This window comes from Centruroides sculpturatus, unplaced genomic scaffold (assembly GCF_000671375.1).
Source record: "Centruroides sculpturatus isolate CEXI.00-Female unplaced genomic scaffold, Cexi_2.0 scaffold892, whole genome shotgun sequence".
Classification (NCBI taxonomy): domain Eukaryota; kingdom Metazoa; phylum Arthropoda; class Arachnida; order Scorpiones; family Buthidae; genus Centruroides; species Centruroides sculpturatus.
In genome coordinates this window covers 200966-222126 of record NW_019385138.1, presented here as the reverse complement: position 1 = coordinate 222126, position 21161 = coordinate 200966, and the positions used below count along the sequence as shown (strand labels likewise).

General features: G+C 27.2%; 1 long non-coding RNA gene across 1 annotated transcript; it reads left to right on the top strand.

The window, feature by feature from the left end:
* Positions 1-247: 247 nt before the first annotated feature.
* Positions 248-838, top strand: LOC111635311. Its single transcript, XR_002758353.1, has 2 exons — positions 248-654; positions 780-838. It is a non-coding gene; the product is annotated as an uncharacterized LOC111635311 (long non-coding RNA).
* The last annotated feature ends 20323 nt before the right edge of the window (positions 839-21161 follow it).

Below are 21161 nucleotides of genomic sequence, written 5' to 3'. Positions count from 1 at the left end.
TCGATTAAAAGATAAAATAATTTATTTTGTTTAATTTTATTTAAAATACAATGATTATATTCATAATACTATCAGATTTAATTAAATACTTTTGTCTAAAATTAATATGAATGTATTATTTTTCTGCTTTCTTAAAATTTTAGATTGTTTCCGAGAAAAATATTTTTATACGTAACAACACTGTATTCAATTACTGGTAAGCATTCTTGATTACGATAACTGAACGTATAAAAATGGTCAGCGATCATCCGATTTAGTCACACAGCGAGAGAAATAATGGAGAAATTCATAATTTTACTTTTCCTTGCAGCATTAAGTATAAGTCAAGCCCAACGTTGTGGAAGAAAAAAAACATTTGACCACACTTCTAATGCAGATTGGAACAGAAGGATGTATGCTTATCCTGGTCCTGTCCGTTATGATCCGTTCGTAAATAGAATGTCCGTGTTAAGAAACCAAGCAAATTTACCAAGAGACCAAGCATATTCGCCAAGAGACCAAGCATATTCGCCAAGAGACCAATCATATTCGCCAAGAGACGAATCATATCCGCCAAGAGACCAATCATATTCTCCAAGAGACCAATCCTATTTACCAAGAGGAGGAGGAAACATAAAACTGGGAAAATAGAAATAACTTCTGTGACAACAACTGGTAAGAACAGTTTATTTTTATTAAAACAATAAATACGTTTTATATGATATAGTATTCTATACATAAACTTAATATAAATTAATGTATATTTATAACTTTTTTAAAAATTTCAACTGTTCTTGTAGTTCTTAACGAACATTAGAAAGAAATCATACATAAATTACCTTGTGAAGACGAAGAACGAGAAAAAATGTTGAAAGAAATGATGTATATTGCTGGCGGAATATTTTGTATTACAAAAATTCTTTGCAATAATAAATTCATTGTGCAAATATAAATAGCATATACTCGTAGTTCATATTAATTGAATTCACGAATCTGCTGTGGGTTCAATTATTCGAAAACCACGTGCCTGTACTCGGCTACAAACTAAAAAAAAAAAAAAATAGAAAAAATACCTTCCGAGACTCATCTGACATAGCGAACAAACAATATATACTGTAGTGTATGTACAGTACTGTACTATACATTTGGCCAGTGACATTATCAACAAACGAGATCGATATTTTTTGGTCGCATAGAGAACGTGATGTGCTGTACAGTACAGTACATAGTGTAAGCAACGGTCCACCTGGTCGATTCATTAAGTACGTGAAAAAAAAATTATTATTTTCTGTTTAATTGCTCTTTCTTCCGATGGAGCTTTTAATCACTAACTTTTGAGCATACTTTTTCTGAATAGAACTAATCACACAAGAAACACAACAGTAATTTATTATGCTAACTTTACTATACTGTACAAGAAAATGCATTCGGGCCTTCTGCTCCTCTTCAGCCCTTTATTACAGATTTTTGACTGTTTATTTAAACATGATGTAGTCAATTACTGGTGTGTTTCCTGTGTAATTAGTTCTCTTCGGCAAATTTATGCACACCACAAAGGATTAATTGCTTCATAAATAAATTATGAAAAAGTAAAACAACTCGGATTATTACTAATAAAGGCTTCATAAATAAATTATAAAAAAATAAAACAACTCGGATTATTACTAGGTATTTTCTAGGAAACAAAGCTCAGCTCCGCCTCGTAGGATTTTCTGTTTGGTTTTCACACGAAAACACACGACGTGGTGACACGTTTCTAACGTTCTCTCTAAAGCAGTTGAAAACTCTAAAGTGCGTCAATGACATGCATTTCCAACATCATAACCGAGAAAAATGTCAAGAAAGTTTAAAATATCAATACCTGCGGATAACTGCCACCAGACTCCAGCAATCGGTTAAATCCCACATATTCTTTATACAGGTAATACAGGTATTATTAATCCCTAGTACAGGTATAATATCCCTATATACTTGTATTAGGGATTAATAACAGTTATAGATTTACAATTTATTACAATGTAATATCATTAGTTCATTTTTTATGTAAAGTAATTGTATTATACAAGTTTTTACTTAAATTAAATCTGTGAAAAGTTTTATAACAGACATTTTAAATAAGATATAGAACATTTTGAAGATAATGAGCTATAGCGTAAGTAGTTATAAACTAACTTCTTTTATTATACAATAGTTCATTATTTTCCTTAATTCCATTTTTATTCCATTCTTATTCATATCTTAAATAACGCTATTACTTTCAAAGACATTAGACCGATTTGCAGAAAAACAAAGAAAAACAAATCACTAATGTTTAATAATTTAATTTATTTTCAAATGTTTAAACGTTTTTAAATAAAACATTGCCAACAGTAGTACTGTAAACAATGAAACAGCAAATTATAAACAACAAATTAACACTGTAAACGGTAAAAATTAAAATATTTAATTTGGTCTGGAACAAAGATTATTGCAGTGCGATTTTTAAATCTAGAGATATGATTAAACATTGAAAAAATTCTTGTGCTTAAATTATATAGAAACTTTAAAAAATTTTATTAGATAGTCTTGAATTTAGTTTTAGTGCTGGAAATAATAAAAGTCGCACGTTTCCAAACTTGAACTGTAAATTGGATAAGGATGCAAGAGTTGTTTTTCTTAACCATAAACTCAATCGTCGTATTAACAATATGAAACACATTTATTTCTGAAAATATCAAAAAATTAATATGGCTTTAGTTTTTTTTCAAATTGAAATTTGTGAGTATTGAAATAACACTAATAACCTGTTGAAAGAGCCGAAGAAGTTTTAAGAATCAATATTAAAAATAATCCAAGCTAATTTTTTTTGCAATGATCGTACGTAACCTTTGAATAATTATAAATATCAAAATAGAATTAAGTTTTTTATATATTTTATTTTTAAAGAATTTATTATTCTAACATAACTTTCGCTCGAAAAAAACATAGACGTTCATATCCATTCGATATCGATTATTTAATATAAATAGCATTACTAATTCCAGAAAAGAAGATTAACAAGCCTTCTTTTCTTGAATTCCTAATGTAATCTACTATTAAGTATTCATTAATTTTGAATTCACGTATCTGTTGTTAATCTATAATTTACGTACGTATTAAAATCACAGACTGGAAATAAGTTAATTATAAAACTATTAATTATAATTGAATGAAAAGATAATTTAAAACAGTCTTCACATTATATCTTTTACCAAATAAATCGGACGGATTTATCAAAGCATTTGGATATTGATGACGTGTGCATTTCTATGGGTGTTATTTTAAGATTTTTTTACAGTATAATTGATTTTGTATAAAAAGATCGAACTACAAACAATTGAAGTGTTATTTGTTACGGAATTAACCTGTTCTTAAATCAGAAAAGTAATTATTTCGCCAGGCATCATAGACCTTAGAGTGATAATGATATTAGATACAGAATCTGACAAATATGGTGAATTGAGAGAACATAAGAATGAAACTGAATAATATATATACAGTCAAACTTGTTTATAACGGAACCTGTATATAGTGAAAACCTGTCATTATCGGAAAATTTCTTTCGGTCCCTTGAATTTTTTGCAAAAATTAATATAAATTAACCTGTATATAGAGGAACCTGTCTAACGCGGAAACGGAAAGAGAAATCGGGCCGTATAACGGAAAAATAGGTATCTTTATCCGATTTAACACAAATTTAACAAGAAGTTTACAAGCCTAGCATGTAAACTTCTTGTTAAATTAAATAGCTAAGCATAAAAAAGTCAAAAAATACACATATGCAATACACAATAGCAAAATATTTATACGAGTAATATTACAGTACTTTTATTGGGATTTGAACGGTACGTTTTTGCGTATTTAACAGCTATTTTTACCTAACATAAATATGTAGTGTAATTACATGTTGTGAAATTTAACACATTATTCCCGATGTGAGGTTGTATTGTTTGCTTTGAAGCTTATTTTAAACTTTTTTTACATCATATTTCGTTTGAATAAAATCAAGTCGAACAAGTCAAATGCCTGCAGATAAAATGCACATTGGGTATATTATGCATGCTTTTAAGTTTCGTAAAGGATATCACGCTATACAAACAGTAAAAAATACCCATGCCGTGTATGGGGAAGATTGTTCTAAATGCTGAATGTGTCAGATGTGGTTTTGAAAGTTTCGTTCGAAAAATCTTGAACTGAAGGATACAAAACGTACGTTCTCCCAAAAGCTGTTGAAGAGAAATTGCCGGAAGAAATTGTTAAATGTTGATAAATAACAACTCGTTAATTTGCAACAAGTCTTAGTGTGTCACAGACACGTATTGATGAAACACTTCATCCGTTTGAATGGCTGTAAAACTTGCTGATGATTGTGTTCCGCACGCAGTTTGTTTTTTTTTTTTCTTTTTTCCTTTTATGAAAAAAACGAACTGAATTGAGTATAATTTTGTCTGACGAAGGTGGGAAGCTGTAAAGTTTTATTTTATTTTTAAATTGGTTATCATTTTTTTTATTTTTATCTTAGAGAACTTTTTTACGGATGAATGAAAAAGTTAAAATAAAAATATTTGTTATTAACCGAAAATCTGCTGTAGCGGGTGGTCGAATACCGACGTACTGAGGTATTTGATTAACGCGGTAACATCGAGAACTTTATTATCGCATTAATCAAGGGATACCTATAGTAAGTAACCTGTATATAGCGGAAACCTGTCTACTACGGAAAAGTTGTTCGGTCCCTTAGGGTTCCATTATAGACAAGTTTGACTGTATATTATTACAGTTTCACTCTTATGTTCTTTCAACTCACGATATTCGTCGGATTCTGTACCTCGTATTTTGATTTGTTTCGCTTCTAGCAAAATTATCTTAATGGAAAAATTTTCAAGAATTTGGATGATGTTAAAATTCAGAATCCGAGCTTTTCGAAAATAAAAGCAAAGATTTTTATCCGAGATACATATAATAAAATAATACACATATATCATTGATTTGTAATTTTTTAATACAAAAATAATATTTAAAAAAATTTTGTTATGAAAAAATTTTAAATATTATTACTTATTAATTATCATTAAATTAATGCGAAAGTAGTGACGATTGTAATAAGTGATAGCAAGGAACATTTCCTGCGAAAAAACGCTACAAATTAAACGAGCCTTTAGTACTTTGGTTCTATTGATAAAAACATTATAATTTAATATAAACATAGTTTGATTTATCCGAAATGTAATGATTGTGGATTCTTAACTTCCAAATTATAAAACATAACTTTAATGATAGAAAAATATTTGTTTTACAAAAACCAGTGCTCGAAGTTGAATTATATGTTTAATTTCTTGAAAAACTTTCGTGTATTTCTTGTTATTGACAATAATTTACTTAGCAATTAAACACTTTTTTTATTTCTGAAGATTTTCCTATTGATTTAGTTGAGGAAAAATAAATAAGCAAGAAACAAACGAAAGAAATAAAAGCTTTTCTCAAACATTGAGAAAAGCTTTCATTTCTTTTTTTGTTTGCATAAGTTAATTAGATGATATTACCATATCACTAAAATACAGTAATATAAAATTAAGTATTTACAATTAATTTTTCAATTAATAGTTTAGATGTAAATACAAATTCATAAAAAAAAATTAATAATATCCTTAGTTGCCTTTTATTACTGTAATTAATAAAAAACATCTGTCAAATGAAATGTCAGTTTTGTAATTATTTTTTATTTTTATAAAATGAATAATTATGCAATTTAAATATTTAAACATTAATCCCAAATTAAATACTAGAAAAAAACCTACAAGTTGATAAGTAATTAGCTGTTTATTTATGCTTTTTTTTTAAATATAATGTATATTTAATTATAAAAAAACTATTATTATAAACAATGACATTATATTTTATTCATAACAGTTTTACATATGGAATTAGTAAAGAGAAAAATAGGAAAAAATTGCAATGTTTTAAAGCATAAAAATAAAGATAATTTTACTGTTTAATCTTAAGTATTTATTCTAGTTCTAGCTAGAGGTTCTCAACATTTTTAAGCTAGTGACAAAAAAAACTTTTGTTAAAAAAGGCCCCTTTGTAGAGATATAGACAGGATGATAATATTTGCAGTACAGTACATTACTTAATTAAAATATTAAACGAATAGCAGACTTGAAAAAATTATCCGAATATTTTTATAAGACAGATCTCGAAAGTTTATTGATTTAACGAGAATAATGTCAAAACTACAAAAGAAATTAAAAGCTAATTTTTAAAATAACATTCTGTATATGAACTTCATAACTATTAAAGTAAAAGATAATAAAGTACAGTAATTATAAATGTGTAATTCTTTTTATAGTTTTTATTGTAAGTAGTAAAGAAATTAAAATTTAGGATAGGTAAGTAAAGCTACAACTTTTTTTTTTTTATATTAAATATTGTAATTAGAACAAAATATGTACAATATAAAGTAATATATTATTTAACTGATTTCATATATTTTATTAATTCTTTTGTTATCAAAAAAGATAAATTAAATATAGTTTATACGAGAAAATTAAATTTTAACTTAATATTTTTCATAAACTAAATAAAAGTTACATGAGTATTTAAGAATAAAAATCGAAGAAGCTTTTATTATGATGTAAAATTCTTTTAATTTAATAAGATATTTGAATTTAATATCTTAAAAGTTTTTACGAAATTATTCTTCTTTCTGAGTCTACTCTTTAAAAAATGAAATGAAGAAAAAAAAAACCCATCTTTTTCGGCTTCCTTTCAACAGAAGAACCTTTCAAACATAAATAATGGATCTATTCAATTCTGCATATTAAATTTCATAAAGTATGATTAAAATCAAAAAATCTAATTTAATTTAATCATTATTTACTTTCACTTACATGACCAATTGGTTATTAAAAAAAAGACATATTGAAGACAATTTACATAATACATTTAAGGATCATCAACATTCTAAAATTCTTTCATAATTATAGTTTCCAAATCATTTGAGGTAACATTTAGTTTAACGCTAAAAGAAATACAATATCCAATTGAAATAAAGAAAAATAATAGAATTTCTTCCACGTTTTTGTCCTTTGTTCTATTGAGCATTTTACAACTCGCTGCATTTTCTTGACAGGTTTTCAATTAGATATTCCTTTAAAGTCTTCCTTTTATTAGTATAACATAANTTTGAAAAGATATGAAGAATTTATTTGAAACGTTCAATTTCTGCTGTCGTTTTAATAGAATTTAAATCCTCTTTACATTTCAAAGTCGAAAGTATTACATGACTGCACGGTTTTGTTCTTTTTGTCTGTGGTGTCAATTAATTTATATTCTATGTTAATTTGTTTTCGTATCTTTTATTTTCTGTGAATTAATTTGTTTACTTCCTATATCGAAAACTCAAAAGAACTTAACTTTCCATTCGGATTGTTCAATCGCTGTCAATCGCAATACTAAATTAAAATTTAGTTTTAATTCTCTGTGGTCATTTGGGTATAAAACTTTATTTGTTTTGTTTTTAAATCATATAGCATATTGATAATTTAAGGACATATCATACAGGAACATATTTTATTTAGATGAACAAATCGAATTCTTGAAGATAGTCATTTAATAGTCAAGAGGAAAATTTTTTAAAATTGTTTAAAATCATGTATAATTGTAAATGATAATATATCTGTAATACTCTTGTAATATCGATAATGTAAAATTATTAAATTCTATGCTAAGTTAATCTATATATATATATAATCGAGATTGGTTGATAATAATATTAATAATAATAAGCGCAGAGCCCAAACGGTTAGGAGTTGAAGGTTAAAATTTGGTACACAGGGTAAGTCATGAGAACATACACTAAGAAGGGATTTTTCGAAATTCCCCCCGCGGGGAAGAGGTTGAACAATCTCTCCTCCCTTAACAATGAAAGTGTTAACAATGGAAGTGTTCAGAATGGAAGTGCTAAGTAACAATGAATGCGTTAAGAGAAAGCGACGTGCAAGATTTACAGACACAGATGCGGTTTTTTGCGTTCCATCGGGAAATCTAACATATTTTTAGACCCATATAAAAATTTTCTACTTAGTCTGGAAATAGGAGGACCTAATTCTTGCATTTTGTGAAAACGGGTAATATTCGCTGTAATGTAATAATCTTAATCTTCGTTATCGTTACTTTTTGCCCGAGCAACGCCGGGCTCTTATCTTCTAGTTTTAATATATTTATTATTAATGAATTACTATGAATGAAGTCTTTGTATTGTATTATCACTGGACAATCCATCCAGTGCAACAAAAAGCGTATTTCAGATTTAATATAACAATTAATTTTGTAATGCATATAAAGTTATATATCTGATTCTTGCCCATGCACAAGATTTTTAAAAAGGTGGGGATTTAAAAACGCATTATTTTTCATAGTGTGGTTTATTATTTTTACAATATGCAGGGTGTATTTTTTATCTTGTGTATTTTATTTTATCTATCTTGTGTATTTTATTTTATCATTATTTTAGGAAAAAGGTATAGAAAAAATTTGTAGAGTTTTGAAGGGCCAATCAATTGGTGACCTTGTATGTGACCTTGAAGTTGACCTTCAAGGTCATTTGGAGATCAAGTCTATTTTTTTCAATGAGAACACATATTTTTGATCCTGGCAATGGAAACAGCAGGAAATTTCACAACCGGATGTACAGGTACCTTTGACCTTATGGTCTAGGTCACAGGCCGAGATTATTTTAAAATTTAAATAATAAGCTTTTTCTAATGGGAAACCATACCTTTTATTACTGAAATAGACAGGGATGTAAAAGTTACATTTTTTCATGATCTTATTACTTTCAATGCGTGGAATGTTTTATATGTGCAATGTTCGTTTTAGAACAGCATCGACTGAAGAAGATCAAGTTGTATATGAATAGAAAGTGCATTTAATTAATTATTCTAGTTCTTTTAAACAAACAGTTTACTATCATGGATTATGTGTTTGTCGATTCTCGGCGAGATAAAAGACAGTTATAAATAGTTCAGTATTTTCTAAACACATTAATTAAATTTTTAAAAAATTAAAAATTTTATCTTAAAATATTTTACATTTTAATTTTAATTTATTTCTAATTTTATCATTCAAATTCCTTATTTTAAAAATTGTACAAGTTGACATAAATTAAATTTTTGTATTGAATATATATATAGGCTATATTTCTTAAAATTCAAAATTATATTAAAAATAATTATTTTTTTCTATTTTCATTTAATTTTGTCTCCAAACATTGTTGAATTCATTTGATTTATTTGGTTACGACAATGCGATACATGGGCAATCTGCCGAGGGAGAATGCTTCCCGGGATTATTTAAACTAGCCCCTATTTTTGTGTTACAAACGTAAAGAAAACCCGGAAAACTCTACTTGGCCAATGCGTTGGCGAACCCACGACCAATATTCAATGGTTTTACCCACTCGGCCACTGATTGGCAAAACATTATTGAAATTGTTCAATATTTAATTTTTATATTAATTAGTTTTTTAGAAAATTATTATTTTTGTAATGTAATTTCTTCTAACTTTTTTAAATTTATAAGCTATTTAAAGAAATAAATTATTCATGAAATAAACATACGCATGGGAAATCTTATAAAACTTAATTTTGGTTATATAAATAGGCTTCATATTAAAATATATATTTACATAAGATTAAGATTTCTATTTTTAATGTGTAAATTAGTTGTGTTTTTTTACATTTTTCAATGAATGTAATAAATTTTAATGTAATTTTTCAATTTATTTTCTCAATTAAAAATTCTCATTTAAGACATAACTTAAATTGAGTTCTTAATTTATTTATTTGGCAAAGCTTCTTACATTACAAGAATAAAAAACGTTGTCTGCAGCTAATTTGGATAATAAAATTTTTATACGTATTTTATGAAAGTACGTAAATAAAATTTCAAAAGAAGTATAATAAATATATGATTAATTAAAGATTAAAATTAATGAACGCATATGACTCGATTAATTCTAAATATTAATAAAGAGTTTTCATGGAACTATAAAATCATATTATTACTATATGATAAAAAATGATTGTTTGATAAAATTGTCATTATGCAACTTTTTATTAGGTTAATGCACTGATGTTTATATGTTAAAAATGGAAATTGTTTTTTTATTATTTTTTTTCGGTTTTTTTATATCGGGTATTTAAGGTATCCCTATTCAACGCTGTCTAGAGAGATATTTAGCAGTCCAAATGCAAACAGATTTGGTACGGACGTGCAGAAGTTATTTCCATAAAAAAGGAAAATTACTTCCAAAATTTATCACTATGGCAATTTAGCTCTGTAAGCATTAAATATTTTATTTGTACGAGACAACCATGCTAAGCAGAGAAATTGCCATCGGAGAAATGCTCTGATTCTCCATCTCTGCCATCTCTGCCATCCATCTCTGCCATCGGAGAAATGGCAATTTCTCCGATGGCAGAGATGGCAGTTTCTCAATGCGGTCATCGTTCTAAAGATGTAAAACCCGAAGACGTGAATAATGTGTTTAATGGACGATCAAAACTGATCCTCTGTGATGCTTCTCATACGCACCTTGATGCTGTCTTTTAAAACTGCAAAATTTGCAACATGTTCTTGATAAACAACAATTTTGAGTGTCCCTACAAGCAAAAGTTATATGAATGAAAATGATAGCCCTAAAATTGTAGTGGAAGTTAGTTCTGGAAATGTCTTCCTCATCACTTAAAATGTCACCATTACCATATCTAGATGCATTTTGGAATGCTAAATATCGCTATACAATGTTAAATAGGGATACTTTAATTATTATTACCCGGTATAGCAAACTGAAAAATCAATTATTGCTTATCCTTGAGTATTTAAAAGAAACAATATTTTTACAGTCCTTAAATAAGATCCTTAAGTAAAAATGTATACGAGAGAAGAATGCAATGTTATGATTATAAAGTTAACCAGTTTTATAGATAACTCTATAATCCTAGATAAGTAATTAAGAAAAATGAAGTATTAGAAATTTGCTAAAACGATACTTAACTCCAATAAAGCATGTTATGGAAAAATGTTAAGCATTGATTTTATAACGTGTGTTATATTAAATAATGTTGCATATTGAAAAAAGAAAATTGGCCTATCAGAGAAGGAATCTTGAATTCGATTCTTTTGTGCACAAAAAAATGTTAAAATATCAATAAATAGATAGCAGAACTTTCAATTTTCATACAAGATCAGTTTGCTTTTTATGATATATGTCCTATGTATATATGATATATAACTGGGGACAAAACTCGCGCGTATCTTTAGACCCTTACTGCAGATCCCGTATACTTACACATTTTCTTTTTTTTTATAAACTGGTAAGTGCTGCTTACACGTAATATTTTTATAACTTTCCTGATTATCATGTATTGTAGTAACAAAGGGTGTAGCAAAAAAATGTATAAACACTTCAATTTTTAATAACTCATATCTTTATTTTTAAATATTAATATAACAATTTTTTAATTGAAAAACATCAAAATAGCAATAATTTATATCCGAAAAATTATATTCTACAAACATACTGTTTACTAGAGAGGATGTAGTTTACTACACAGTCTCTAGTAAACAGTATTTTTGTAGAAAATATCTAATAAAATCTTAAAAATAGTAAATATGTTTGAAATAAAAGCATTTAATCCCAATTCGAAACATTTCAAAGCCATGATTCTATATAAAAATTTAAAATGAAATAGCAAGCGATCATATAAATTATTTGTACTTATTTTAAAATAACGAAAAGGCAGTTCACTTTACAAACGTCTAACATTTTAAAATTAATAAAACAAATCAATTATTTCGTATTGAATTCCAAAGTCTCTGAAAAAATACATATAAAAAATTCTTAAATGTAAAAGTTTCGCATTAAAAATAAAAATATTTATAAGTCTGTATTTATTAATCGTGTTTATTTTACAATGAGAAAAATGCAAACATTTCAAGCTTTACATTATTCTGTGGAACTCGGTATTGTATATACAAGTGTTCATCTGTTATGTATGTTCATAGTAGCAATCGTAAATCAACTTGTTTAATGGTTTAGTAGACACATAAATATATTATTATATATTAAATAACAAGTTATAATATTATAATAGCATATTCAGTTTATTTTATATGATTTAGTTCGAAGGCCGATTAAAGAATTGTTGAAATTATATATTTTTTATGATTGATCTAAGACAAGTTTTTATGATAAATTAATTTGATAGATTATAAAATTTTATATAAGAAAGAATTAGCTATAGTGCTTTGTCATTTATTGAGAAAATGATATTCAAAGTTATCAGTAGAAGTAATGTTCTTATTTATTAAATAAATTCTTATGAAATTTTATTTTGAAGAAAATTTGATATAGGCGCAATTGATAAATTTATTTAAAAGAATTTTCGAAAGTCATTCAAATTTAAATAATTCATAATTCAATATAAAACTAATGCAGTAAAATATTTTTATTTCTTTTATAGAAATAAAAAATAATAAATTATTTGATCGTGTTATTTACTAAAGGTTAAAATGACAGGAATCGAAATAGAAGAGAAAATGTAATTTATAATGAATAATTTTACATATTTTATAAATTTTGAAAATGGTAGTTTTAAGCTGAATAAAATTTCAATATTAAATAAAATTTCCTTCGAATAAGTCCCATAATGTAAAGAAATTCTAAGTAAACTATTAATAGAAATGTTTCCATAATTTAAATTTAATTTAAATAAATTTTTGTTGCTTAAGCTAAATTTCACGAAGATCTCTAATTTGTCACAATTGTAATTCCTTTTGATAATTAATTTAAACATGAAAAATTTAAAAATAATTATTGAAATATACCAACGCTATACTTAAATACCCCTATTGTTTATATTAACAGAAATTGAATAATCAATCAAAAAGCTTTTTAAAAATTTATTTTAAAGATGTTTTTATGTTAAATTTTAAAACTTACTTTTTTAGTTTAAAATTAAATCTGTTTTTAAATTCGAATTTTAACTAATAAAACAATCAAAATTAGTGGTTAAAAACTTGAATTGCATAAAATACATTAAGTAATCGGAAATGGCAATTTTACAGTTACTTAACACTACATTTTTTTAATTTTACACTTATCAAATTTGAATTTTATTAAACATTTCAATTATAATTTAGATGTATTACACAACAAAATTTTGATAAATTTTGACAATTAATTCTCCGATTGTTATTGAGGATTTGATTAAAATTTTATATCGAAATTATTTGAATTTTTAAAGTATAATATTTAAAAGCCATTTTTACATTTAAAGTTTTATTTTACAAAAGCATAGACTTGTTTTTATTAAAGGAAACATAAGCTTTTTATGTAAGAATAAATGATAGCTGGACATATATATTGTAACACATTTTTATTTAGTGTATTTTACTTAAAATATGTAAATTAAAATTGAGAATTTAATCTTTAAAAACGAAAAATAAGCGTATTTAAAAAGTATAATATATTTTAAAATGATATATTTTATATTTTTTTTTTTTTTAACGATTAAAGGTATAATTTTCTATGTTCGCCTACGAGATTCAAATACAATAGCAATATGCTATTGTAGTTGAAACTCGTAGGCGATAATAGAAAATTATAATGTTAATCGTTAAAAAAATGTGAAAAATATCAAAGTTTTAGCTAAGTTTTGCTAAAGTAACTCTCTTTTATTTCCGCATAAATATATGAATTTTAAATAATTAAAATGAAAGCAGATTATTAAATTTTCTGAATAATTAATTCATTCAACTAAGTTCATTTTATATTGTTTATTAAATTTCAATTTTTCAAAATACACTATTAAAAATTTAAGAATTTTCATGTTTGAAAAACTTCTTTAACTAAATTACAAATATTTATTTAATTAATTTAAAAAAAAAAACTTATTTTGCAAATTTAAATTTGTTTATAACTGTAAAATAAATATTGAAGTAAAATAAAAATTCTTTTATACATTACGATAAAAGCTGAATCAACTTAAACTGAAAGATTCTTTTCATTGATGTTGACTCTAAAATAATTTTAATATTCAGTTCTTTTTTCTTGAGTTTGCTTACCTGATGAGTTTATAGGGATCAACAGAATTTAACTAGATGGGGACCAATAACGGGGATGATGAATTAACGATAAGTAATGATAAATATAGAAAGGAAATGAGCCGAAAGTTCAATTTATTATCATTTACTACTACTGTATATGATGACAATGTACTGTACAATAGGATGCTTGAAAATGTTGAAACCTATTTTGAGGATTTGATTGAAGAAGAGTTAATAGAATATTCATGAAAACAGGACACGAATGTATACACTGTAATTCATTAATATTCTATAACTTTGACTTTAATAATATCTGCATACTGTCAATTAGGCTTCGAATAATATCACAACTAATATTTTTTTTTTTTCATTAGATCGTCATCATTTCCCCATTTCGGGGATCAGAGTCACCCTTGTCCCGCTATCAGCTCCACAAGGGAAACGCTTACTTTATTAATTGAACTATTAAACAAAATATACTTATAACAAACGATTAAAATATATTACATTATAGGTACAGTACATAGGCTGCTTGCCTTTACAAGATTGCGACACTGTCGCAAAGGGAGCAGCTCGCTCCCCCATTCACGACATTATTGTTCGCGTGAAGGTTTTCACCTCCTGGACCAGATCCCTAGCCCGTATAATCATGTATAAATCCAAGCTTGAAATGTCTAAGGTTCCTTTGACTAGTGATAGTAACTGTATCCTTTCCATTTCGTACTTTGTACACTCATTAATTACATGGTCTAAACTGTGTTCTCCCTTTCCGCATTCACATTGAGTGTCTTGCTGCTTTCCGATTCTTTTTAAATATTCTTTGGTATTACAACGGTTAGTAAAAAGTTATGTGGTTATAAAGTCACTTGAGAGCCATCTTAAGTCATTCATTCTTTCTTCTATATTGGGAAGCAACCAGAAGGTGTGTCTCCCTTTCATGCTATAACTCCTATGATGTCATTAACGAATAATCACTTCTTTCGTCGTCCATTCAGTTAAAAGCTGTGCTTTTTAATTTTCAAGAGTCATGAGTCGCCATACATTTTTTATTGGTTTGGACGTAGTGAATTTCCAGCCCATCGCATCACTTATATTCCCAGTTCTGAGAACAACCTTTGCATTCAGAAGTAGAAAATGTCTAGTAATCATTTAATATTTTAAAGGCATTGAAGACCCTTAAAACCAGATATAGACTGCATTTACCTGTCTAGATATGTAACAATGTCAAAATCCTGTTGGAAGATGTATGATTAGAATACAAATGCATGTCTGAATGAGTTGATGACATGACGTGACAATAAGTTTCATTTTTATTCGAATTCATTGTGTCATTCACGGATAAAGTCTTTCAATGTTATGATTGCACTCCAAATCATTACTGAAGGAGCATATTTTGCATCTCATGAAAAATTCTAAGTAATATCTTTCACCTTTGCAGCATATTAATTCGGGCTAATGAAAAGTAATGATAATGAAAAATGGAAAAAATATGACATATTACCACAACTTCATTGTTCAATGAGTTTTTGGTTCTTGCTAATCTTGCCTTCTTCATTTTCTGTGCCCGCTAGTGGCCAAGTGGATAAAATTACTAAACATTGATCATGCCTGTCCAATGGGTTGGCCATGTGGAGTTTCCGGATTTTCTTCATATATCTAACACCAAACTTGAGGTCAGTTTCCTATAGAGCTTCCTCTAGGGAGGCACTTCCCTTGGCAGATCGTTCAGAAGTGTTGCTATGTCGTATCCTATCAAACTAGAACAAGACATTTATATGTTAGTGCTTGTGACCATTTCTGTAGATACTTTCCATCATCGATTGTCGAGACGTCTAAACCGATTTTTCACTCAAACAACAGAGAATGTTGTCATCCCTTAACTAGGTTATGCTTGGCCGCAGATTACGAGGTATATTATCCACATTGCAAACGTAGAACTATTGTAATTGTGAAACCGGAACACACTTCAGTCTTCGAGCAATTTGACTCATATTCTAACAGTCATTGTTTAAAACGTCAATACATCTATTCTGTCTAAATGTCAACCGTTTAATCCATACATCTTGAGAATACTCTGCAATTAAATTCACGACGCTGTAGTTACAAGTTCGAATAGCATACAGCAGTAAATGAATAAATACATCATCAGTATCTATTGATATAAATGAAAGTCACATAATAAATTGCTGTTTACTGAACTGAGCAGTTTACTTAGCGTCTTTAATTTAAAGAATGACATAATACCGTATAACATCGAAGTGCATCATTCTTTGCAACAAAATGATGCAATGCTTCAACATTTCGTAACCATTGGTGAAGTTATTGTATCCATTAACACTGGAATTAGCTAAAAATAAAAAAAACAAATGTGCATTTTACAGTAAGCATGTAATAGTATAGAACAGTATAAATACTTTAAGTTGAAGAAATTTTATAAAAGTAATTACATTTAATAAAGGTTATAATTTAGAGCATACATAGAGAAAAATTAATTTAAAAAATGTATTTTCCTTTAATATTTATTTACATAAATTTATTTTTAAACAGATTTTACATTTCAATTTATGTAAAATTTTAATTGTAGATTACTAAAAATATTTTTATGCAAAATCAATTATAATATATTTATAATATTACAATTGTGGATTGTATTTGTTCATTATTGAATTACTAAATTAATAAATATGATTTTTAAAGGAACTAAAATTAAAAATGCATTTAAGCGTCAATATAAAACACTTATAAATAAAGTGGTTCTCATAAAGCATCAATGAATAGTTTAAACAAATCTTTCTCGTAAATATTAATGGTTCCTTTACTATCTGTAAATTATTACATGTAGGATTTTGAATTGCAAACGACATTGTTATAATCAAATCATGCAACTTTTCAAACTTGTATATACTGTAGATCTAATTACCACATATAATTGTTGCCGTTTCAGAAGCTTAATTTTAGCTCTAAACTGGATTCAATATTAACTTCAAAAGCGAACGAAGAGTAATGCTAAATTAACTTTTAACTGAAGAAACATATTGAATATCTAAATAAATTTTCACGTTTGCAAATCAGAAAATAAATATTTTATATAGAATATTAATAAAAGGGAACAAATGTAGACATTTATAACATTATGCAACTTTTTATTAGGTTAATGCACTGATGTTTATATGTTAAAAATGGAAATTGTTTTTTTATTATTTTTTTTCGGTTTTTTTATATCGGGTATTTAAGGTATCCCTATTCAACGCTGTCTAGAGAGATATTTAGCAGTCCAAATGCAAACAGATTTGGTACGGACGTGCAGAAGTTATTTCCATAAAAAAGGAAAATTACTTCCAAAATTTATCACTATGGCAATTTAGCTCTGTAAGCATTAAATATTTTATTTGTACGAGACAACCATGCTAAGCAGAGAAATTGCCATCGGAGAAATGCTCTGATTCTCCATCTCTGCCATCTCTGCCATCCATCTCTGCCATCGGAGAAATGGCAATTTCTCCGATGGCAGAGATGGCAGTTTCTCAATGCGGTCACCGTTCTAAAGATGTAAAACCCGAAGACGTGAATAATGTGTTTAATGGACGATCAAAACTGATCCTCTGTGATGCTTCTCATACGCACCTTGATGCTGTCTTTTAAAACTGCAAAATTTGCAACATGTTCTTGATAAACAACAATTTTGAGTGTCCCTACAAGCAAAAGTTATATGAATGAAAATGATAGCCCTAAAATTGTAGTGGAAGTTAGTTCTGGAAATGTCTTCCTCATCACTTAAAATGTCACCATTACCATATCTAGATGCATTTTGGAATGCTAAATATCGCTATACAATGTTAAATAGGGATACTTTAATTATTATTACCCGGTATAGCAAACTGAAAAATCAATTATTGCTTATCCTTGAGTATTTAAAAGAAACAATATTTTTACAGTCCTTAAATAAGATCCTTAAGTAAAAATGTATACGAGAGAAGAATGCAATGTTATGATTATAAAGTTAACCAGTTTTATAGATAACTCTATAATCCTAGATAAGTAATTAAGAAAAATGAAGTATTAGAAATTTGCTAAAACGATACTTAACTCCAATAAAGCATGTTATGGAAAAATGTTAAGCATTGATTTTATAACGTGTGTTATATTAAATAATGTTGCATATTGAAAAAAGAAAATTGGCCTATCAGAGAAGGAATCTTGAATTCGATTCTTTTGTGCACAAAAAAATGTTAAAATATCAATAAATAGATAGCAGAACTTTCAATTTTCATACAAGATCAGTTTGCTTTTTATGATATATGTCCTATGTATATATGATATATAACTGGGGACAAAACTCGCGCGTATCTTTAGACCCTTACTGCAGATCCCGTATACTTACACATTTTCTTTTTTTTTTATAAACTGGTAAGTGCTGCTTACACGTAATATTTTTATAACTTTCCTGATTATNTATATTTAATAAACACATTAACATTGACAGAATTTCTTCTTATATATAGTTTTTGTTTTCTATATTAAAATATAGGCCTGTAGTATTTTCAGATTTTGTCAAAGTCTGCTTTCAAATACATTTTAAAAGTTAATATTAGTTTATGTTAAAATAATAATTCCGTAACTTGTACGTTATTTGTTCATCTGTAAGCAGATATACTATATTCTTTGATATTAATATGGAAAAAATGTAGATGTATGCATTAATTTCTTTATTACCCACTTGTATTTAATGTACTGCTGAATAATATTGTATTTTAATTTCATTGTAATTAGGTTCTACTTGTAAAATAAAAATGTTGTTAATTAAAGCTATATAAGGTTAGATTAAATTGTTGTATAAACACAATAAAATTAAATAATGATAAACCAATTAAAGTAAATATATAAACTACTCTTTCAATATAAATATTAAAGCGTAATCAGAAATAATGCAGAATGAAGAATTAAAAATTTATAAAATTAAAACAAAAAATAATATGAAAAATTGAATTATTTGAAACATTTGATTGGATTTTTCTGGATTATCAGAAGATTATTTTATCAAAAGAAGTGAATCTTGTTTATGAGATTTTCAGTTATACAATTCATAGATTTTTGCCGTTTAGGAAAATAAATATAACACATAAACCGTAGTATACTCAATTTACGAAACATCTTATGAAAATATTCTAGGTATTCACACTTTTTTGTATCTGCCCGTACATTGCAAGAGAGATATCAATGAAGAAAAAATTCTTCTACTAAATACTTGCAAGATATCATTCAAATATTTGTGTATAATCTATGAAGCTTTTGGTCTTTGTACTGAAATTAAATAAAAAGTCAAGATAACTTTGTCATGAAACGTTTTTGCATATAAAACATAATTTTTTTTAATACGATAATGCGAATAGTAAACCCTTGTCCCCAAATACGCTGATTTTTAGTTTGATATTTCTTCTTCTTACTTGTTAGATGTATGCGCAAGCTTGTGATGTATGCATCTGAATTTACCAAGAATTTGTGTATAAGGTCTCAATTCGAAATGACATTTTCCTAATGAAATGCTCTCCGAGTTTTCTCAAACTTATACTGTTTGTTTCTTGCGCTACTTTTGAGAGTTGACTGATAGGAACCAATACGTAGCCTACTCTATGATTAAAGGCCTGTGAATACTTGATTAGCATATAAAACTAGAGATATTTCTCTGTTAATGATTTGGCCTATTTAAAGTATATTCCTTAAATGTATTTGTATTGATTATAAATCTTTTTGATAACCAAATTTCAAAAATCTCTTTTAAAGTTAGTAGCTACAAATATGGCAGATTGTAAGAGAAAGACACAAAGAACAATAATAATAATCATAAAATATTGAAAAGTTTGAAAAACTAATATGTATCAGAGATGTGAAACCTTTTATTTGAATTCAGCTGATTAAAAAAATCAATGAATCGATTCATAAAATGTCCAAATTTACGCAAGGTTTTTAAGCAACGTATATACATATAGTGATAATCTATATATATAAAAATGAATGTGTGTGTGTGTGTGTGTGTCTGTCCTTCATGCATTACCACACCGTTTATCCGATTGCCGTGAAACTTTGGGAAGTTATTTAATATACTCTGGCAAAGGTTTGTGGCATAGTACGATTGCCATAAAACTTTGGAAAGTTTTTTTAATTTTTTAATACACTCCCGCGAAGTACATTTATCCTACGATAGATGGCGCGCGTTTACACGAGCATTCGAGCACAGTGTGTTCGATCGATTTCAAATTGTGAAGACCTTTTCCCCCTTCAAAAAATATCTCTATATATGCATTTGTGAACTGTTATTTACGATATTTGTAATAATTTTTGTTTAATCACTTTATTTCAATTTTTTTTTTGCTAATTATGTATTCGCTCGAGCTTCGTTAAAACCTTAACTGTACCCCGAACAACAACCGAAGTTGTAGGAAGAAATTCGCGTATTTTACCGATCTAGGTAACCCCCTTTTCCAAATTTTAATATCGACTCAAAATAATTTAAAAAGACAAATTACAATAAAACGGTTTATTATCCAACTATCAGAAATTTCAGAACATGCCAAGGAAAAAAGGAAGGAGCAATTAAATAATGAAGATTATAAAGGATTTAAAAATATATATAAAATGGGGAATATCGCACTTCTGTGAGTGTATGGGCTAAATTTGGAGAATCCGTGCTTCTCGCATGGACAACTGTATGTGGCCGGCTCACGCGTCGGAAAACCTTCCGATTTATTCGTGTACGCACCAGACGGAAAAACAAAAAATATCGTGTATCCACAAAGCACTCCAATAAATAAATAAAATTGAAACAACTCTTTGAAATGTTTTCCCGATGAAAATGAATAATAATAATAAGTTTCAATGAAAATGATAAAATGTAAATTTAATTTTATCATAACGAGTTTGCTAGAATTTCCTTTCATCTGAGATCGCAGCAATGCGCGACGGGTAAGCTAGTCCTGAATAAAAATTAGAGAAGACCAAAAATTGGACAGTTTATTATATCTCTACCTAAACTTTTAGAATGGAAAAATAATTAC